The 18,929-nt window shown below is 47.7% G+C and overlaps 1 long non-coding RNA gene across 5 annotated transcripts; it reads left to right on the top strand.

Moving 5' to 3' along the window:
- The first annotated feature begins 22 nt into the window (after positions 1-22).
- On the top strand, positions 23-14,886 carry LOC112650007 (uncharacterized). 5 transcript variants are annotated; one of them, XR_003129867.3, is made up of 5 exons: positions 23-759; positions 1,337-1,518; positions 1,654-1,739; positions 3,338-3,538; positions 5,641-5,909. It is a non-coding gene; the product is annotated as an uncharacterized LOC112650007 (long non-coding RNA). The 5 variants fall into 5 exon arrangements; XR_007400994.1 differs by having other exon boundaries at positions 23-737; XR_004803859.2 differs by lacking the exon at positions 5,641-5,909 and adding an exon at positions 14,750-14,886 and having other exon boundaries at positions 23-1,518.
- Positions 14,887-18,929: the final 4,043 nt, after the last annotated feature.

Consider the following 18,929-nt stretch of genomic DNA (forward strand, 5'->3'; position numbering starts at 1 on the left):
GGCAGCCCTTGTGAGGTCAGAGGTGGAGTTCAGGGTGGGTCCCAGAGGAAGGGCCTGCCCTCCAAGCCAGGTGTCCAGCCCAAAGCCAGAGGAAGCCCTCCCAGCACCCCAGACCTAGAGGAGGCTCCAGAGGCTCCAGAGCTCCTGGCTGTGAGAAGAGACATGTAGAATGGGAACTGGAAATAGAAAGACCTGGAAATCAATAGCCTGTCGTGGAGGGGTTGGAGAAGAGACCCTGCTTGAGTTCTCAGGAAATCCTCATTCTAAAGGAGGAAAGTGAAACTCAGGTCCCTCCTAGTCTCAGGGGAAGGAATGACACTTAAGCCATGTTTGCAGAGAAACATTGGTCTAAGAGGCCATATAGAAAGGCAAGCCTGATCCTCTGGGGTCCTTAGTCTGTAGAGCAGAGAGAAGCCTGGGCCTCCTCCTAGGAGCCCTCATCTGAGCAGGGGAAGGGGAAACCTATGCCCGATCATCAGGACAATGCCTCCCTTGGGAACAGCAAGCAAAGCCTCTGGGAAGGAGCCAAAGCTGGACCAGAGTGTGAGGGCATCCGCCCAGGGCTGCAGAGCCTTAGTGACTAAGGTACAGGCAGGAGTGAACTAGGGGATCAGCTGTCATCTGAGAGGACTTCTGGAGCCAGGACACTGCTGGGGCAATGTGGTTTTTGGGCAGATGACCCAGTGCCGAGACTCGGCAAATGGTTGCTTGTCTGCAGACTTTGAGGAGAACTGCAGGTGGAGTGGCGGATGGTGGGCAGTAAGTCCCAGAAACATCTGAGGCCCCACAGCCCCTCAGTTGTGGGGAGGCCACATAGGATTTGGTTGCCCAAAGCTAGCTCTGGTAATAGAACTGTCCTCTAGAGGGTGCCAACAGACCAAGCCAGGTGTGAACGTGCATTGTCCTTGTCCCTACCACCACAAATTGCCCTGCAGGTCACTCTGCAGGGAGATGCAGGGGCAAGCTGCAATCTGAGGGCTTCCTGGTCAGAAGCTGTCCTTAAGAAGCAAACCCTTTTGCTGCTGTCCTCCAATGCTGAGGTTCTGTCCCTCATTTATTTACCACTCTGCAGACTCAAGTGGGCTCATGATAATGAGTACTTTCAGGGAGAGATGTACCCTTGGACATAGGAGACACCTGCCTTCATTCCCTTCTGACATGTACAGTCAGGGTTAAGGTCAGGGTCAGGGAAGGGTCAAAAGTGAAGCTGCAGCTTGGGTTGAGGTCAGAGCTTGGGCAGCCTTGGACTAGGCTGGGATCAAGTTGGTGAGAAGGGGACCTGGGGTCCATTTGGTTAGAGTCAGGGATTGAGCCCTGGACTCATTTACTGGGCCAGGTTCTAGAGATCCAGATGTAGAGAAGACATGGTCCTGTCTGTCTCTTGGGTGAGATGGATAAACAGCAGGTAACTTAAGATACACTGTGATAAGATGGATGGAATATAGGCAGCAGCTAAGCCAGCCTGGAGGGAGGCAAGAATCATCTGGAAGAACTGACAGGGAAGCTGAGTCCTCCAAGGTGAGCAAGGGAGGTTTGGGTGGTGGTGGTGATTTGAAGCCATTTGGAGCCCAGTGGACTTGTGAGAAAAACCTAACAAAGTCTGTGAGTGGCTTCAGTCCTGTTCCTGGAATTGTTTCCTCATCTGTGAAATAGGATTGGAGAATATGCCATCATCCCACCCAGCTATTTCGGCATCCAGACAAGGCCCAGGAAAAGGTTTAAGAAGGCATGGTGGCCCAGTAAGTAAAAAACTAATTTAGTAGAAATGATAAATCAGTTGAAAATGAATTGGCTCAAAAAAGGGAGGGGGGGTGGCAGCACCAGTGGCTCAGCAGTTTGGCTCCACGTTCAGCCCAGGGCGTGATCCTGGAGACCTGGGATCGAGTCCCACGTTGGACTCCCTGCATAGAGCCTGCTTCTCCCTCTGCCTGTGTGTCTGCCTCTCTCTCTCTCTCTCTCTCTTCTCTCTCTCTCTCTCTCTCTGTGTGTGTGTGTGTGTGTGTGTGTGTGTGTCTCATGAATAAATAAATAAAATCTTAAAAAAAAAAAAGAAAATGAATTGGTAATATCAGTGTGCTTCAGGGCAAGTCTTGCAAACTTTGAGGTATTTCTCAGCGTTTAGTCTCTCTTGCAGAAATTTTGTTTTCTTTTCTTTTTTTTTTTAAGATTTTATTTATTTATTCATGAGAGACACACAGAAAGAGAGGCAGAGGGAGAAGCAGACTCCACGCAGGAAGCCCAATGCAGGACTCGATCCCAGGACCCTGGGATCACGACCTGAGCCAAAGGCAAGACGCTCAACTGCTGAGTCACCCAGATGTCACAAATTTCGTTTCTTTTTTTTTTTTTTTTTTTTTTTTACAAATTTCGTTTTCTTATTCTAATTGTATCTGCAATAAATTATTTTTGCTAGTGAAAATTTGGAAATAACCCAGTACTCATCAGCCCTCCATTTTTTTTTCTTGAGCTTTTTTTTTTAAGTAAGCTCTAAGCCTAACATGGGGCTCGAACTTACAACCCCAAGATCAAGAGTTGCATTCTCTACCGGCTGAGCCAACCAGGCACCCCTCAACCTCCTATTTCTTCCTCACTACCCTAAAAATCTTACAATGTGAATTGGTAATTGGGGACATTAATGTTCAACCTAACTGGAAATTTAAATATTTATGAACACATAGCCAAGTAAGTGGAGCAGATATAATTGTCTACCAATGGAGTGGAAATTTTTTTTAATAGAAAACAAATAGAAGGAATCTCAGATCTTTTTCTTTTATTCTGTTTTAACCTAAAATACCAACAAACCAAAGGAACCTTAAAAGACTAATTTCCCCTCTGTGACAACTATTATAACATTTTGGTAGATTTCCTCCTAATCCTTTTTTAATGTATGCACATACCACATCCTCTGCCTACTCTGTCAATAATAAGTAGAATGAAACTTATTTTGTAAAAATACTTTATTCACTCAAACATTATTGAGACTTCCATGCCAGTAGGCTCACATCCACATCTTGAATGTGACTATACAGCACACAACCGCCTCCCATTTTAGGTTTCCAATTCTCTCTATTAGGAACAGCATGGGGCAGACACAAGAGGCTGAAATCCAATTAGGAATTAAAATGCAAATAGAAATTTTTAAAAATCAGAATAAAGAAAGGAAACTGCCAAAAGATGCTAAAACTTCTCTGAACTTATCCCCTTAATATCCTCCAAAGTGTTGATGTGTAAAAACTAATCATTTCAGCTAATTATTTGTTTGAACCAACATTCCATTTGATTAACTTATCACGTAAACTACTTTCAATCAAATTGTCTTATCCTTGGGGTTTTTCAGACTCTTTTGAGCCACCAAATCCTATATGTAACTCAGGAGTCCATATGTCAATCAGTAAGAAAGGAACTGCCTTGGCTGAAGGAGCAGGAATAGGCATGGAACACAGCACGGGTTCTTCAAGGACCTTGGTCTCTCTGAAATCACCTGCAGCCATAAAGACTCTCCTGCTCAAAAATGAAAGGACTCTTAAGCCTCTTCCAGGTAAGTATCACCTTTCAAATTCTTTTTTTTTTTTTAATTTTTTAAAATTTTTATTTATTTATGAGTCACACAGAGAGAGAGAGAGGCAGAGACATAAGCAGAGGGAGAAGCAGGCTCCATGCACCGGGAGCCCGACATGGGATTCGATCCCGGGTCTCCAGGATCGCGCCCTGGGCCAAAGGCAGGCGCCAAACCTCTGCGCCACCCAGGGATCCCTCAAATTCTTTTTTTTTTTTAAGATTTTATTTATTTATTCATGAGAGACAGAGAGAGAGAGAGAGAGAGAAAAGCAGAGACACAAGTGGAGGGAGAAGCAGGCTCCATGCAGGGAGCCTGACGCAGGACTCCATCCCGAGTCTCCAGGATCAAACCCTGGGCTGAAGGTGGCACTAAACCGCTGAGCTACCCGGGCTGCCCATCTTTCAAATTCTTTAGATAAGGAAACTGAGATTCAGAGCAAGGTAACAACTTGGCCAGTGACCCCCCCACCTAGGAAAAGTGGGGGCTTGGTTGGGGTGGGGCAGGGGCACAGGTAAGACCCAGTATGGTATATAACCTTGACCCTCTTCAATGACCAGACTCCCTTTCCCACAGCGCAGCCTTTCATCCTTCTGAGAGTCATACGTGGGCTTTTAGGACAGAGTGGACAGAGGCTGGGGAACACAGGATCGGGAAACACCACCACTTGCCCAAGGACAAACATCCTTTGATTCGAGGAACCAGAATTAGAAAACAAGCATGTTCCACTCTATAATCTATATCATGTTGCCAAATTTGGCACTAGAAACCAGGAATAGGGACGCCTGGGTGGCTCAGTGGTTGAGCATCTGCCTTCGGCTCAGGGCGTGATACTGGGGTCCCGGGATCGAGTCCCACATCAGGCTCCCTGCATGGAGCCTGCCTCTCCCTCTGTGTCTCTGCCTCTCTCTGTGTCTCTCATGAATAAATAAAAATCTTAAAAAAAAAAAAAAGAAACTAGGAATAGAATTTAGGCCTGCCACTTCCAGTATGAGTTAGAGCTATCAGAAAAGGCTTCTTAGAGGAGGCAATCTCTGACAGAGTTTGGAAGATGATACTGAGGAATTTGCATGTGTGAGAAGCATTTGTGTTTTTGTGTATGTCTGTATGTGAGCATATATATGTGCGAATGGGCAGGTGTGCGTGTGCTCTTACGTATCTGTGTCTAGTCTTGCATGTGAAAACCCCTCTGTGGGTGCATGCATACACACGCATGCACACACACACACACACACACACACACACACGGTCATGCACATATTTACATGTGCCCATTCCACTGGGTTAATATTTTCCTGCCTGCGTCAGCCCAGTACCAGTCAGCGAGCAGCTCACTGCAGGAACGTGCCCTATCTGATCTGGTCAGGGGCTGTGGGCCTGGAACAGGGGGCTTGGGGTGGGCAGGGAGCCCATCACAGCTCCCCTAGAGAAATCTACTCCCTTCACTCTCCTGCTCCACCTGAGAAAGGAGGCAGGCCCAGAAGCCAGGCAGCTCCAGTGTCAGAGGACTTCTCTGTCTCCCGACTCACCCTAAGGGCTCCCAAGTGAGGCAGCCTCCCTGCCTGCCTCCAGAAGGGTAAAGCCAGCTGCTCCCTGAGATACCTCCCGCCTCCCTCATCTTTGCCCAAATCCTGAGGCCTCTCCACACACAGATGCCCCACTGAGGACAAACTTAGAGACCCTAAGGTCATGCTCACAGCGTGACCCCTTCAGCAGGAAAATAGCTTTGGAAATGACTATGCTAGCCTGTGGGAAGGTGAGATTTAATTTATAGCTTTCCAGGACCACAGTGATTGCACAAAGAGCCTGTACATGGGTCTGTGTGGGCAGGGATGGGGGCACAGATACCCATAGGCACTGAGCCTCGACCAGGAAGGCTCAGTGGAACACAGAGACCCCAGGCAGGGTGGGGCCTTCCCAGTTCCCAGGTGTCTCCCAGTGTCAATGGAGGGTCTTCCCATGCTTACACTTGTCCCTGGGGTGCAGGCTGGGCCAGATTGGGCTAGACAGGCAGAGATAGTGTCTTCTGCTCTGGGTACAGCCCAGCATCCAGAATAATTCAAACCATGTGTCCTGGCCCCTAGCCCAGCTTGAGGATGTCCTAATGCATCTCTGAGAGATGCAAGGATGGAGCACAGAGGGAGAAGGAGCACCCCAGAAGGAGGAAGATCTCCAGGATGGTGACTGTTCCCCACAGCACAGACTTAGAGGCTTCTCGCCTCCCTCAGGCTCCATCTCTGGGGAGCCTCTTTCCTACCCTGTGGCCACATTCATGCCCCTTGCTACTTTTGCCTTTTTGGGCCCCTTCCTCCATAAAAAAAAAATTAAATAAAAATTATATTTTACAACCACGTTGGTCTAAAGACAAATATATATCATTGTGTATTAAAACATTATCTTCAACTGAATTCATTTTTTTAAATTTTAAAACGAAACATCTTTCTGTGGGCCCTTAAGTGGAACATCTTGGCAGGCGCAGCACCTTCTGTGTCCAATGAAGAAGTCAGCCCTGCACGTCCCCAGTGTCCTCTCCCACCACACAAATGTGCCATCTCCTCATGCCTGTCGTCTGCCCACATGTCACCCCACTGCTCTGGAGCAAATGAACCAATATCCTTCTCTTGCTCTCTCTGATGTTCATCAGATGAACATGTCTATCTTCACCTGCTTCAATCCAACCCCATTGAAATTCCTCCCAAATCTGTCCACTCTGGTTTCATCAGTCTTTTCTTTATGAAGTATTTTATTTTATTTTTTTTAATTTTTATTTATTTATGATAGTCACAGAGAGAGAGAGAGAGGCAGAGACACAGGCAGAGGGAGAAGTAGGCTCCATGCACCGGGAGCCCGACGTGGGATTCGATCCCGGGTCTCCAGGATCCCGCCCTGGGCCAAAGGCAGGCGCCAAACCGCTGCGCCACCCAGGGATCCCTATGAAGTATTTTAAAACAAATTCCAGCCATGATGTCATTTCACTCCTACATTCATCAATATTTATCTCTAAAATATATGAACATTTTCTTAAATAATCACGATGCCATACCTAACAAAATGAATGATTCCATGGAATTACTGAGTACCCACAATTATTTCAAAACCTCTCTTTGCATCAATCTGTTGGTTGGTTTGAGTCAGGATCCAAACAAGTTCACACAGTACATTGAGTGAAGGGCTCTTTTTTTTTTTTTTTTTGAAGGGCTCTCTTAAGCATGAGCTGCTTGCTCCCCTGTCTCCCTCTAATTTGTTCATCTCACTGAATTGTTGAGTAAATGTGGTTCTGTGGGAAGTCCTGGTTTTGTCTGTTTGATTCTTTGTGGCGCTATTTAACTTTTCCTCCATCCCCTATATTTCTTAGAATATACAGGAAGTTAGCACTAATGGTGTGATTTTATTTAGGTTCAATGGGGGGTGGGGAGTGCAGAGAATCCTTTGTAGACAGTGCTTTGTGCTTCCTTTTTGTGTCCTATCCAGAGATAATGTCCTGTTGCTTAGTGATGCTGACCAATCAGTGGGTCCAGAGGGTGGAGGCCTGATCCCTCCCTTGTCAAGTTCCCATCAGCCATTCACCTTCTGGTTTCATCCTTTAGTTTCTGCCTAAATCAGTTTCAAAATCCTTCCACATTAGAAAAGAACGGGTCGGGGATCCCTGGGTTGCTCAGCGGTTTAGCGCCTGCCTTTGGCCCAGGGCACGATCCCAGGGCGCGATCCGGGATCGGGTCCGCGTCAGGCTCCGTGCAACGGAGCCTGCCTCTCCCTCTGCCTGTATCTCTGCCTCTCTCTCTCTCTCTCATGTCTGTCATGGATAAATAAATAAATCTTTAAAAAAGAAAAGAAAAGAAAAGGAAAGAACGGGTCTGATAATGGTGGGGTGTCAGGTACCAGCTTAATTAGAGCAAAGAGGGGAGTCAGGATTGGGGGACTTTCTGAGAAGAGTGAAAGATTGAAGTGGTGGCAGAAAGGAAGAGCCTGAGACTGGGGCTGGTTTGGGATTTGGCTATCGCAGGGGGCGCTCCCCATCCAGGTGGTAAGCTATGGTTCATAGCTCAGGCTTTATATCTAGGCAGACCTGAGCTTTGAATCCAGTTCAGCTTTTTTAATTGGCGCTGGGTAACTTTGAGCAAGATATTTAATTGGGTATCTTCATCTGTATGATGGAGATATACTAATCCTCACCCCCACAGGGTTGCTGGGAGAATAGATTGAGTTGATAAGTAGCATGGCAAGCGCCTGGTAGAGAATAAACACACTATGGAGAGGTGCAGAGGATGCCTGTTTGAAGAAAGAGACCCTGCATCCCATCCCTTCTGCCCTGACCAACTCTTGCCTGATGCCAGGGCCAAGCTAAAAGGGCTGAGGGCAGAGTATACTATGCTCATTCCACGGACAGCAAGACCAAAGCCCACGGACTTCCACCCAGATTTCAGGCTGTTCCAGCCAGGTGCAGTCTGGCCCTTCCATTGCAGCCTGGCTGCTCAGCAATCTGGACCTGACTCCTGGTTGCTGGGAGAGGGGGTCTGGGGGAGGGGCTGCCCCAGGCACCCGGCAATCACCAGCTCCTTCAATAAGCAGTCAGCTCAGCAAGCATCTGGGGGATCCAGACGTGACAGGGCCTGGGGCAGGCAGCCTGCTGGGGATGCCCAGCCTGGATAGCATATTGTACATAGTAGGTGCATAACAAATATATATTAAGACAATTGAGCTCCACCTGCCCTGACTGGGAAAGAAATAGGTTGTCGGGACGGCAACTATGCCTGTGGGTGCGGCAAGGGGGCATGTTTTGGGAATCCCAGGAATTGATGTCTCCAAGATCATGAGCAGCTGGGGCAGGGCACAGAGCCATGAACTCTTCAGTTCTCCTCCTGTTCCAGAAGATTTACTGTCTCCCTGCCCGCTTTCACCCAGGACCCTGGCCTCCAGGTAGCCTCTCACTTGCTTTGCGAATCAGCAGCAGCAACTGGGGGGGGGGGGGGGGGGGAGAAGAACCCTGTCTCCCTAGCCACCACTCCTTTTTACAGTATTCATTAGTCTGGTCATAGCACCCCCTGCTGATGATCTAATCCTGGCACCACATGAGCCCCCTCCTCGGATACCCCACAAGAGATTGGCAAGCCCAGCCTCAGCCCAGGGCTGCTGCCCTGAGGGGAGACCCACTGCTCCATCCCACCCAGCCTGCACACCTTTGCTGTGGCTTCCAAGTTTTCTTTTCCACATCACCTGTGCAGCTTCCTTTCTTGTTTTGTTGACTTTTGTGCTGTCTGTTTGCTCTGGCTAAGCCTACAGCCCTAGGATGAAAACTCCGAACTCAGGAAGTGTGAACCTGAAAGACAGTGAGCTGAGGTGGGGATAGGGGTGGGGGTAGGGAGTGGAATATGGGAAAGGGCAGCTGTGAGCTGGTTCCCAACCTCCGTCTGGGGGTACTGCTGTTCACCCCTAGCAGGCAAGCAGAGTTAGGAGGTGCAGGAATGGGTAGACAGACTTTCCCAGCCTCACCAAGGGCAGGTCTTAGCCTGTAGCATTAATTGGTTTGGAAGCTCAGCCCCAGAACTCCAAACACCTCACTGCCCCAGGAGGTTTGAACACCCCATGTAGGGCAGAGCGCAAGCCCCCCAGAGGTTGTTACCTGCTTTCAACACCTAGTCCCTTAGCTGAACAACACAGGGAATGCTACCATTTGGCTTGGGAGGCCCAAGGACCAAGCCTTTCAAACTTTTCAAACACCTCTATCTATCACCCAATAGCCTTGAGAGGTGGCCCTGCAGGATTGTTGCCCCTCTGCACTTCACAAGGAGAAAGCTGAGCTCCAGAGAGGGCAAAGGGGCCTCTCCAAAGTCACGATGAGAAAGCTTGGAGTCAAACCCAGGCTTTCTGGTTGCTAGCGCAGGCCCTTTGTCCCACTTCAAGCATCTCTCAGATCATGGAGCATGATGGGAAGGCAACACCAGGCCCCGGGCACTGGTGCAGGGGCTAGCACAACCAGACGTGGATCCACACGCACACTCCATGCCATTCAAACCAGGGGCATGGGCAACCCAGGGCTGACATGCTTTTTCATATCCCAACAGACCACACACGACTCGGACCCTTACGTCCTTCCTGCCTACAGAGAAGACAAGAGAAAGTTCTGGCTTGATGCCCACCCATCACACTCACCGCTCCTAACCTACCTGTGTGGCATGTGGGGTGTGCATGACCTCTCGGGGTTAGGATCAAGGAGCCACCCTGGCCTGCAGCCAGGGGCTTAAAGGATAAGCTTAAGGAAAACCACTGCTGTCACCATGGGCTTAGAATGCCTGGCCCTGCCAGCTGGTCCAGCCAAGCCCTCCTTGGCGAGGATGAGCTGTCATCAGAGAAGCCTGCTCACCTGCCACCCACCCAGGCCTCCTCTGATGGCTCACCAGGCTCTGAGGCTGCATTTCTCTTTCAAGGAGACACCTGCACCCATGCACATGTGTTCTCAGGAAAGCTGTGTGCTTACCCACATCATCCCTGTCTCCTACTGCACCCACCCTCCACACCTATGGCCCACAACTTTGCACAGCTCACATGGCTGTGTGCCCAGGGACTTATCAGGCTGCATACTAGTCAGACATGAGTACCCATCTCAGACTCAAGCATGAAACACAGCATAGACCCTACACGGAACACACAGGTGCTCCATTCTATACACCCCCTACCCCCTCCTCGACCAAGGTTGTATGAGGGTGAGGGGTGAGTCACCTGCCAACCTGTGGGACCTGCTGAGCCAGCAAGATGGGAAGCCCCACGCTGACAGTTGTGGCCTCAGGGGACCAACACCCCGCGTGGGGCCCGCCCTGCCACCAGCCTCCAGCAACCCCCAATCTTCCTTCCACGGAAAGGCACCTCTATTCCTTTCAAATTTCAATTATATATACACATAAATAATTTTTTATATAGGTATCTGCAGCTGAGCTGTCTGTCACTGTGCCTCTAGGGCTACCATCGAACCTCTGCCATACAGATGCCCTATGGGAAAAACCAGGATAGTAGCAGAACCTACCCTCTCTCCTTTCCCCTGTCTGAATCCAAGCCTTCTATCTATGCCCCTTCCATGGAAACCCTGTCAGTGATAATTCACACTTCTTGCTCCTCTTAGCTTGGATACACTTGAGCCAAGAGCCCCACTCTGGGCCTGGGCAGTCTCATTGCCCTCTCCCACCTGTACACTCCTGCTCAGGAGTCTGTCTGGCCCTGGGAATTCAGGTTCCCTGAGGATGGAAGGGCAGTCCACAGGGAGCCAGGAAGCTAGAGCAGCCCAAGTGAGTACATCACCCAACAAATAGAGGGAGCTGGTAAATCCCACCTACCCTCTCTTCTTATAATCCATTATCACCAACTCAGGTCCTACTGGGTCTGAAGACTGTCCTCAAGCTCATACTATATTCCAGGCTACTTTGGCATGCCTTAAGATAAAAAAAAAACATCACTCTAGGTCTCACCATCTTGTTAGTCTGAAAATGTGACCTATAGTGGTGGAGGTATAGCCTCTGAAGCCAGACTCCTGGGTTCCAATCCCAGCTCTGCAGCTTCCTGGTTATTTAATCTCTCTGTCTCAGCTACTTCATCTACCTACATGATGTCACTGAACAAGGAGTTGGGAAGGCATGGTACCACACCATTATATAGCTTCTCCACCTTAAAGATACAAGTGATGTAAATAGGGCTGCCTAACTGGCTCAGTTGGTGGAACATGGGATTCTTGATCTCGGAGTCGTGAATTTGAGCCCCAAGTTTGGTGTAGAGATGACTTAAAAATAAATATGTAAAGGAGCGCCTGGGCGACTCAGTGGGTTAACCTATCTGAGTTCGGGTCAGGTCATGACCTCAGGGTCCTGAGATAGAGTCCCGGGGAAGGGATGTGCACTCAGCATGGGGTCTGCTTATCCCTCTCTCTCTGCCCCTCACCTTGCTCCTGCTCTCTCTGTCTCTCTCTCAAATAAATACATAAAATATTTTAAATAAATAAGTAAAGTTTTAAAAAGTACAATTGATGTAAATAGTTACTTCAAGAGCATACACAATAGTAAAATGCATTAACAATTAGAAAGTGATGAGTTTATTACCTTTGTTTTAAATAACTTCTATAATTAGGGCCTCCTGGCTGGCTCAGTCAGAAGAACATACAACTCTTTTTTTTTTTTTTAAGATTTTATTTATTTATTCATGAGAGACACAGAGAGAGAGAGAGAAGCAGAGACACAGGCAGAGGGAGAAGCAGGCTCCATGCAGGGAGCCTGATGTGGGATTCAGTCCCAGGTCTCCAGGATCACACCTGGGCTGAAGGCAGGTGTTAAACCACTGAGCCACCCAGGGATCCCAGAACATGCAATTCTTGATCTCGGTATAACCCCACATTGGGTTAGAGATTACATGAAAATAAAATCTTAAAAGGTACCTGAATGGCTCAGTCCATTAAAGGTCTGACTCCTGATTTCAGCCCAGGTCATGATCTCAGGGTCCTGGTATTAAGCACACACCCCATCCCTATATTGGACTCCCGTGTTCAGTGGAGAGTCTGCTAGAGATCCTCTCTCTCTCTCTCTCTCTCTCTTCCTCTGCCCCTCCCTCCGCTCACACTTATACATGCTCTCTCTTTCAAATAAATTTTAAAAAAATAATAAAATCTTAAAAATAAACACCTAATTTAACATTGAATAATGCCTGTGTTTAGTAAGCAGTTTGTAAAATTCCTGAAAAAGTAACAATGGGCTCTTGTGAGCCTATTGGGGTGGCTCCAGAGCTTCTGCCTCTACTGTTTCCCACAACCTCCCTGGCAAATGCCAACTGGTCCTTCTAGACTTGGTCCGTTACCTCTGCCCTGACCTTTCCTAGGCTGAATGTGGGGCCTCCTCTGGTTTCCCAAGGGCCACCTGCACTTGTCTCTTTCATACCCAGTGAAGGCTAAGCTACCTCACTCACTTTCTTGCTTGTTTGCCCTCTGGGTGGAAGAGAGTGGGAATGAGCACAAGGACCAACAATCTTGTTCACCTCTGAATCCCTAGGGTTTATTTATTATTTTTTTAATGATTTTATTTATTTATTCATGGGACAGAGAGAGAGGCAGAGACATAGGTAGAGGGAGAAGCAGGCTCTAAGCAGGGAGTCCGATGCAGGACTCAATCCCGGGTCCCCAGGATCGGGCCCTGGGCTGAAGGCCGTGCTAAACCGCTGAGCCACCAGGCTGCCCATGAATCCCTAGGGTTTAGAAAATGCCTGGCAGATAGAAAGCACTCAGTAAATATTCATGGAATGAAACAGAGAAGGGTTGAGGAGCCTTGCAGAGGGACCCTGGGGGGAAGGAGGTGGGATCAAGGAGTGGAGGTCTGATGAGAGGGGCTTAATCCAGGGGCTCAGAATGTCTGGGAAGGCTGGGTGAAAATGTTCCTAGTTGTTGTGGGATCTTTCAGGTGAGGATGTCTAATCATTTAGCTAGTTACATGCTAAAGCCCCACTCTGCTCCCAGAAGGTCCAGGCTCCCTCATCTCCACCCCACTCAGCCCAAATTTCTGCTGAGTTTTCTCTTAGCTCCCAGGACTTTAGAAGTATCTTAAGAGAGACTGTGGTCTTCAGTGACCAAGTTAGGGGACACTTTGTCTTCAGTAGGCAAGGACCAACCAAAAAGATTCTCCCCGTTTCACTGAGGAACAACTTGAGATCCAGGGCTGACACGTGTCTGACCTAAGCCCTAAATGTCCCAGCACTTCCTCTTCAGCTATGAATTCCCAAACCCTGGCTAAGGGCCATAAGCTACCTTGTTCCCCAGCTCATCCTGTCCACCTCCCCTGCCTACTAACAAGACAGCCCTCTCTCCCATGGAGGGGCTAGATAATACAGCTGTTCTCCTCCCTTCTGGGAAGCAGCTCAAATAAAGATGCACCTCATGCTTCCTGATCCACCATCACCTGCCCCTCCTACAGTCTAACCTAAATCTCTTCTGCTTTCATGACATCACCTTTCTTTCCCAGAAAAGTCCCTTGGCTCCCACCCTAGAAGTGACCTCACCAAAGGGCTGTTCTCCACCCCCAGCCTCATGGTAGAGCCAGGACCTAGCCCAACCCAGTTTCTCTGCAGTTCCTGAAAGCTGACACCAAGCAAGGGCAGCCAGCCTGCTGGAGCCACCTCTCCCATCCTTGACCTTTGCTTGGGATACACCCCATCTACCGTCTCTCCACAACACATACACACACCCCATCCTGGAGCCCAGGCTCTACTGCCCACCTGTCCAGACTCGCCTGCCGTCCTGCTGGCTGACACACCCAAACCAGCGAGTCCCCTGTGGTAGAATGTCTCACTCAGGTCAGAGTGAGGAACAGAAAGAGGGAGCCTGAGGGAGCAACTTCCCATCATGCTCTTGGCTGACATCCCTTCATAAGCATGGGAAGTTCCATGAAGTACCTCAGGGCCCAGGTCACAAAATACCCCAGTCTTATGACTGGGCCAAGTGAAGCCCCAAGAAGGATTTGAGAGTGTGGGGCCTGAGAGCCAGCCCAAGGCCTCAGGGGTGTTCATGGCAGGGACAGGACTCGATCTGGGGCTGGAGCTTATGCAGAGTCTCTCATCCCCTCCTCCTTGCTGCAGACTCAGAGGATTTGCCTGAGGAAGCTGGGTGCCAGAGGAGTCACAGAAGGGTCCCAACTCTGATACAGGAAAACTTTGCCCAACAGAGTTTTGAGAGGTTGGACACCTCTGAAATCACTCCCAGCTCTGTGCTAAAGGGAGGAAAATAGACGAGTCACCCAGTAATTAATTTTTTACCCGTGGTGTACTAGATGGGCATGAGGTGGATGCAGTACTCCCTGGGGAGAAGCAGTGAGGTGTATCAGCAGCAGAGAATTTAAAAACAGTAAAGCTGATTAGAAGTCATCCTGCTTCTTCTCATCAACATCAAAGCAATTCTAAACAATGTCAATAATAAAATACTTTCCCCAGATGGTGTGGACCCCTCCCGCTGCCCCCCTCCCACTGTTCCTAACTACAAATTCATCCTCAAATTCTGGCCTATCAAATCCACATTATTTCTTAGATCCTAAGACAATTTAATCACCTTTGGAGAATTTCTGGATCCTTTTAGGACATCTTTTTCTGAATGTCTACTTCTATGCATGTTGGAAATATTAATCAATTCTTACTAGAGTCCTTGATTTATTTGTTACTCATCCATTAACTCATCAACAGCCATGGAAGCCCTACAAGTGTGAGATGCCTGAAGTGCAACGGAGAGCAAGTCACAGTTCCAGAGCTGGAGGACTTAAAAGGCACATGGGGAAGATGGTGAGTAAAATAAGAATACAATGCAGATATTACAGTAATAAGAACAAAAGCCTGTGGGAATTGAGAAAGGGATGGAACGTAGTTCAGGGTAGCATCAGGGAAGCCTTCGTGAAGGAAGGGACATCCACTTTAATAGCTGAGAGGTGAGAAGATGTTGGCCAGGCAAAGAAGTAGGGCGAAGAAAGGATCATTTTCCTCAGGCGAAGAAATAACTCATGCAAAGGCCCAGAGGGAGCCTGGGTAATACCAACAGTGAAATTCTGTATAGCTGGATAGGGTGGGAGCATGGTGATGATAGTGGTTGGCCTGAGCCAGATGGTGAACCATCTTGTTCTTGTCCCTGGGAGTGATGGGAAACCACTGTAGGCCTGGAAACAGGAATGGCAGGATAAACTAAAGTATTAGAAAGTTCAGCATGGCTGTAGCTCAGAAGGCATGAATTTGGGTGGAAAAGCAAGAGTGGAGCAGAGAAACTTCGTTAGGAGGCAGCTGCTTGATGAAGGCAGGAAACACAGTGGCTGAAACAAGAGAGTAGCATTAGGGATGCAAAGGGTTTGGGCTGCAGCAGGGTGCTGTGGAGTGATGGACTGTGGCAGTGCAGGTGCAGGCGGTGTGGGTGACTCTGGGTTTCTGGCTGGGCCGTGCCCTGCTCTGAACCAGGAACAAAGGAGGAGCAGGTTTAGTGCATAATCAGGTCTTATTTTCATATTTCTGATAAGAATTTCTCAAATTCACATTGCTTCTTCAGTGTGCCATCACATATGTGAGGGTTTTTGGTTTTGCAGATCAAGGCAGCCCCCTAAGTACTCTCTCTGTGTAGGAAGGGGTTACTCTGAAGAATTAAAACGAAAATGAGTAAAGGGCCACCAACTGGCTCAGTAGGTGGAGCATGCCATTCTTGATTTCAGGGTTGTGAGTTCAAGCCCCATATTGGGTGTAGAGGTTACTTAAAAATAAGGAAAATTAGTGAGAGATGTGGCCCCAAAAAGTACACTTCATTAATTCCATCACACTTAACCAGTTATTCTCTCATTCAGGAGGCTACTGAGAAATAGACAAGAAGCCTGGCCTCATAGGATTGACAATTTAGTAGATCAAAAAGTAACATAAGGGCTATAAAGTACTGACACTTTCACATAAAACATTATTCTTGCTTCTTTGTTGTTGTCATTGTTTTTAAAGATTTTGTTTATTTATTTGAGAAACCGAGAGAGAGATCTCGCCACACTAGCCAGGAGGGGCATTGAGCAGAGGGAGAGGAAGAAGCAGACTCCAAGCTGAGCAGGAGGCCTCCAGCCAGGGGCTCCATCCCAGACCTGACCGTGGGATCACGACCTGAGCCAAAGGCAGACATTTAACCAACTGAGCCACCCAGGTGCCCTTGTTGTTATTTTTACAAGTGCATAGGTTTTATTATCAAAGTGATAATGACCATCAAAGATACGTGAAAACTACAAGAAATAAAAATAAATTACTCACAATTCAGAAACCACACACCTATTAATCCTCTCACTCCTTTTCATGCTTTGATCTTTCTAAGTACTCTGTTGACATAATTGAAAACAGTTCTGTGTAAGCCTGTTCATAAGATGACCTTTTCAACAAATGCCATGATTATAGAATAATGAACTTTTCAGGACCACAATTTCAATAACTAACACTCAAACTATACTTTATTTCATCTGTCTTTTCAACTTTCAAATTTTATATTTCTTTCTTTTCATTCATAAATATATATTTGCATTTCAATGTTTCAGTGGCATAACTAACATTGCAATGAAGATCTTTGGGCAAAGGCTTTGTCTACATCTCCAATTATTTTCCCTGGGATAAATTCCCAGGGATGGAATAACTGGAACAAAGAATGTAAGAAACAAAAAACAAAAACAAAAACAAAACAAAAAATAATGCAAGAAACATTCAGCTTTATTTTAACCCTTTCATATTTATCTCTTAAAACCATCAGTTTTAGGGCACCTGGTGGCACAGTTGGTTGAGCATCTGACTCTTGGTTTCTGCTCAGGTCGTGATCTCAGGGTCCTGGGATTGAGTGCCACACTAGGCTCCACACTCAGCATGGAGTCTACTAAAGATTCTCTCTCCCTCTGCCCCTCCCATTCTCTCTCTCAAATAAATAAATAAATAAATAAATAAATAAATAAATAAATAAATAAATCTTTAAAAAGAAACACACCTGTTTTATGGTGTGAGTTGAGGATCTAATTCTTGCATTCCAGAGATGAGAAAGGATCTTCTTCAGGTACCCCTCATCCCCTCACCTTAGTTCCCAGCTTCTTCTACCCCTCTCAGAGAGCAGAAATATGAAATCAAGAGGTGACATTACAAGCTGCAATTCTCTTTGTCCTAATTACAAGAAAGTGTTTTCCCTTGTTCTGTGAGTAACTGAGTTTCTCTAAGTGTCCTCACTTTCTGATGAGTAACTGGAAATTTGCTTCTCTGCTTGAACTTTGTCAAAAGAGCTTGTGTCAAATCAGCTAAAAGCTGTTGAAATGCCCAAAAGTAGATAAAGTGAAAACAGACACCAAAATATGACAGAAAATGAACACTAATATGTGTACAGCACTTACCACAGTGTCTGACACTGTTAAGTAATCAATAAATATCATTTACTCACTCAAAAGACATGCACTGAGTCCCTACCAGAAGCCAGGCACTGTGCCAGGCTCTGGAGACTGGCAGCGACCTATATAGACACAGTTCCCACCTTCCCAGAGTGTCCTGTCTGGTGGGCAAAATAGCTTTAAACACATGATTATACAAATAAGAAGTTGGTCATAAGTGTGACATGTCAAAGTACTAGGAGGCCATGAGAGTTTCTCATAAGGGGATAAGTATTAGCCTGAGGGGGCATCGGGAAATTCTAAAAAGAGAAATAATAACCAATTTAATAAATGGAGATTTTAGGTCAAGGCCAGGTGGAAGCATTGCCAGATGTCATGGGTGCAAGTAGAGAAGATTCTGGGCTTCCTGGCAAGGCCTCTACCCAGTACTCTTTCAATACCCTGGGAATAAATGCTTAGCCCCCAGGTCCAGCTACCATAGAGATGAAATGAAGCACAGTGCCAGGACAAAGCTCAAAGGTAAGCAGCATGACAACCCCAGGTAGAGAAGCCTGAAAGGCCTATACACCAGAGGAGAAAGCCCATTTGGGGACCCAGAAGAGGAGCTGGAGATAAGGAGGATGTTGACGATAGCGACAGGGGGAGGCAGAGATGGGCAGTGCTGGTGAACCAACAAAGAGGACAGGGGTCAGCTGAGGATAGTCCAGAGGACTTAGAGGTGATGGGGACTGGGACAGGTGGTAAGGAGTGTGGTGACAAAGGTGACTAGGATGACAGGGACAGCTGGTGACATCAAGGTGACAGGGAAGATGGGAGTAGAACTAGCCAGTGACAGGGTTAGGGTAGAGGCAGTTGATAAAGAAGATAGGGTTGATTCAGATAGCAACAGCCTTGGGCACGGGGATGGGACAGGGATGGTGGCATGCTGAAGAAGGTAATGCAGGGATGGAAACTGGATCAAGGGATAGCATGGGTAAGAAAGGGCCAGTGGTTATGACGCAGGGATGATAGTGAGGGGGACAAATGAGTGACAAGGTCAGAGATGAGTGGTGACCATGAAGGTGACCCAGGGATGACAGGAAGTGTGAGTGGTGATGATGTCTCTGCTGGTGGCAAACTAGAGACACCCACTCCACACCCTCCTCCGGGCCCATTTCAACATCAGAACTGTTTCCTAGGCCGCAGGTCCAATGACTCAGGTACCACGCAACAGCCCGGCCTCAGATAAGATCTGCAGGTATTGCCACTGCCAGAGGGGCTGGCTGGGTGCCCTTCCCGGCTGTGTCCAGGCCCATCAAGGGACCCAGGTATGGAACCTTAGTGTCATCTCTGCCTCCTCCCTCCTGGGTTCACATCCACACCAATCTGAGGCTCACCAAGAACTCCTAACCTTCCTCTCCTTGGAGGATACAACTTTTGCCACAAGTCCCCTAGCCAGGGCTTGTGTATTCCACTAGCATCTTCCACAGCTGACCCCATTAGAAGTTTCTGGATCTCCTAAT

The sequence above is a fragment of the Canis lupus genome, chromosome 11, assembly GCF_003254725.2.
Source record: "Canis lupus dingo isolate Sandy chromosome 11, ASM325472v2, whole genome shotgun sequence".
NCBI classification, from domain to species: Eukaryota; Metazoa; Chordata; class Mammalia; order Carnivora; family Canidae; genus Canis; species Canis lupus.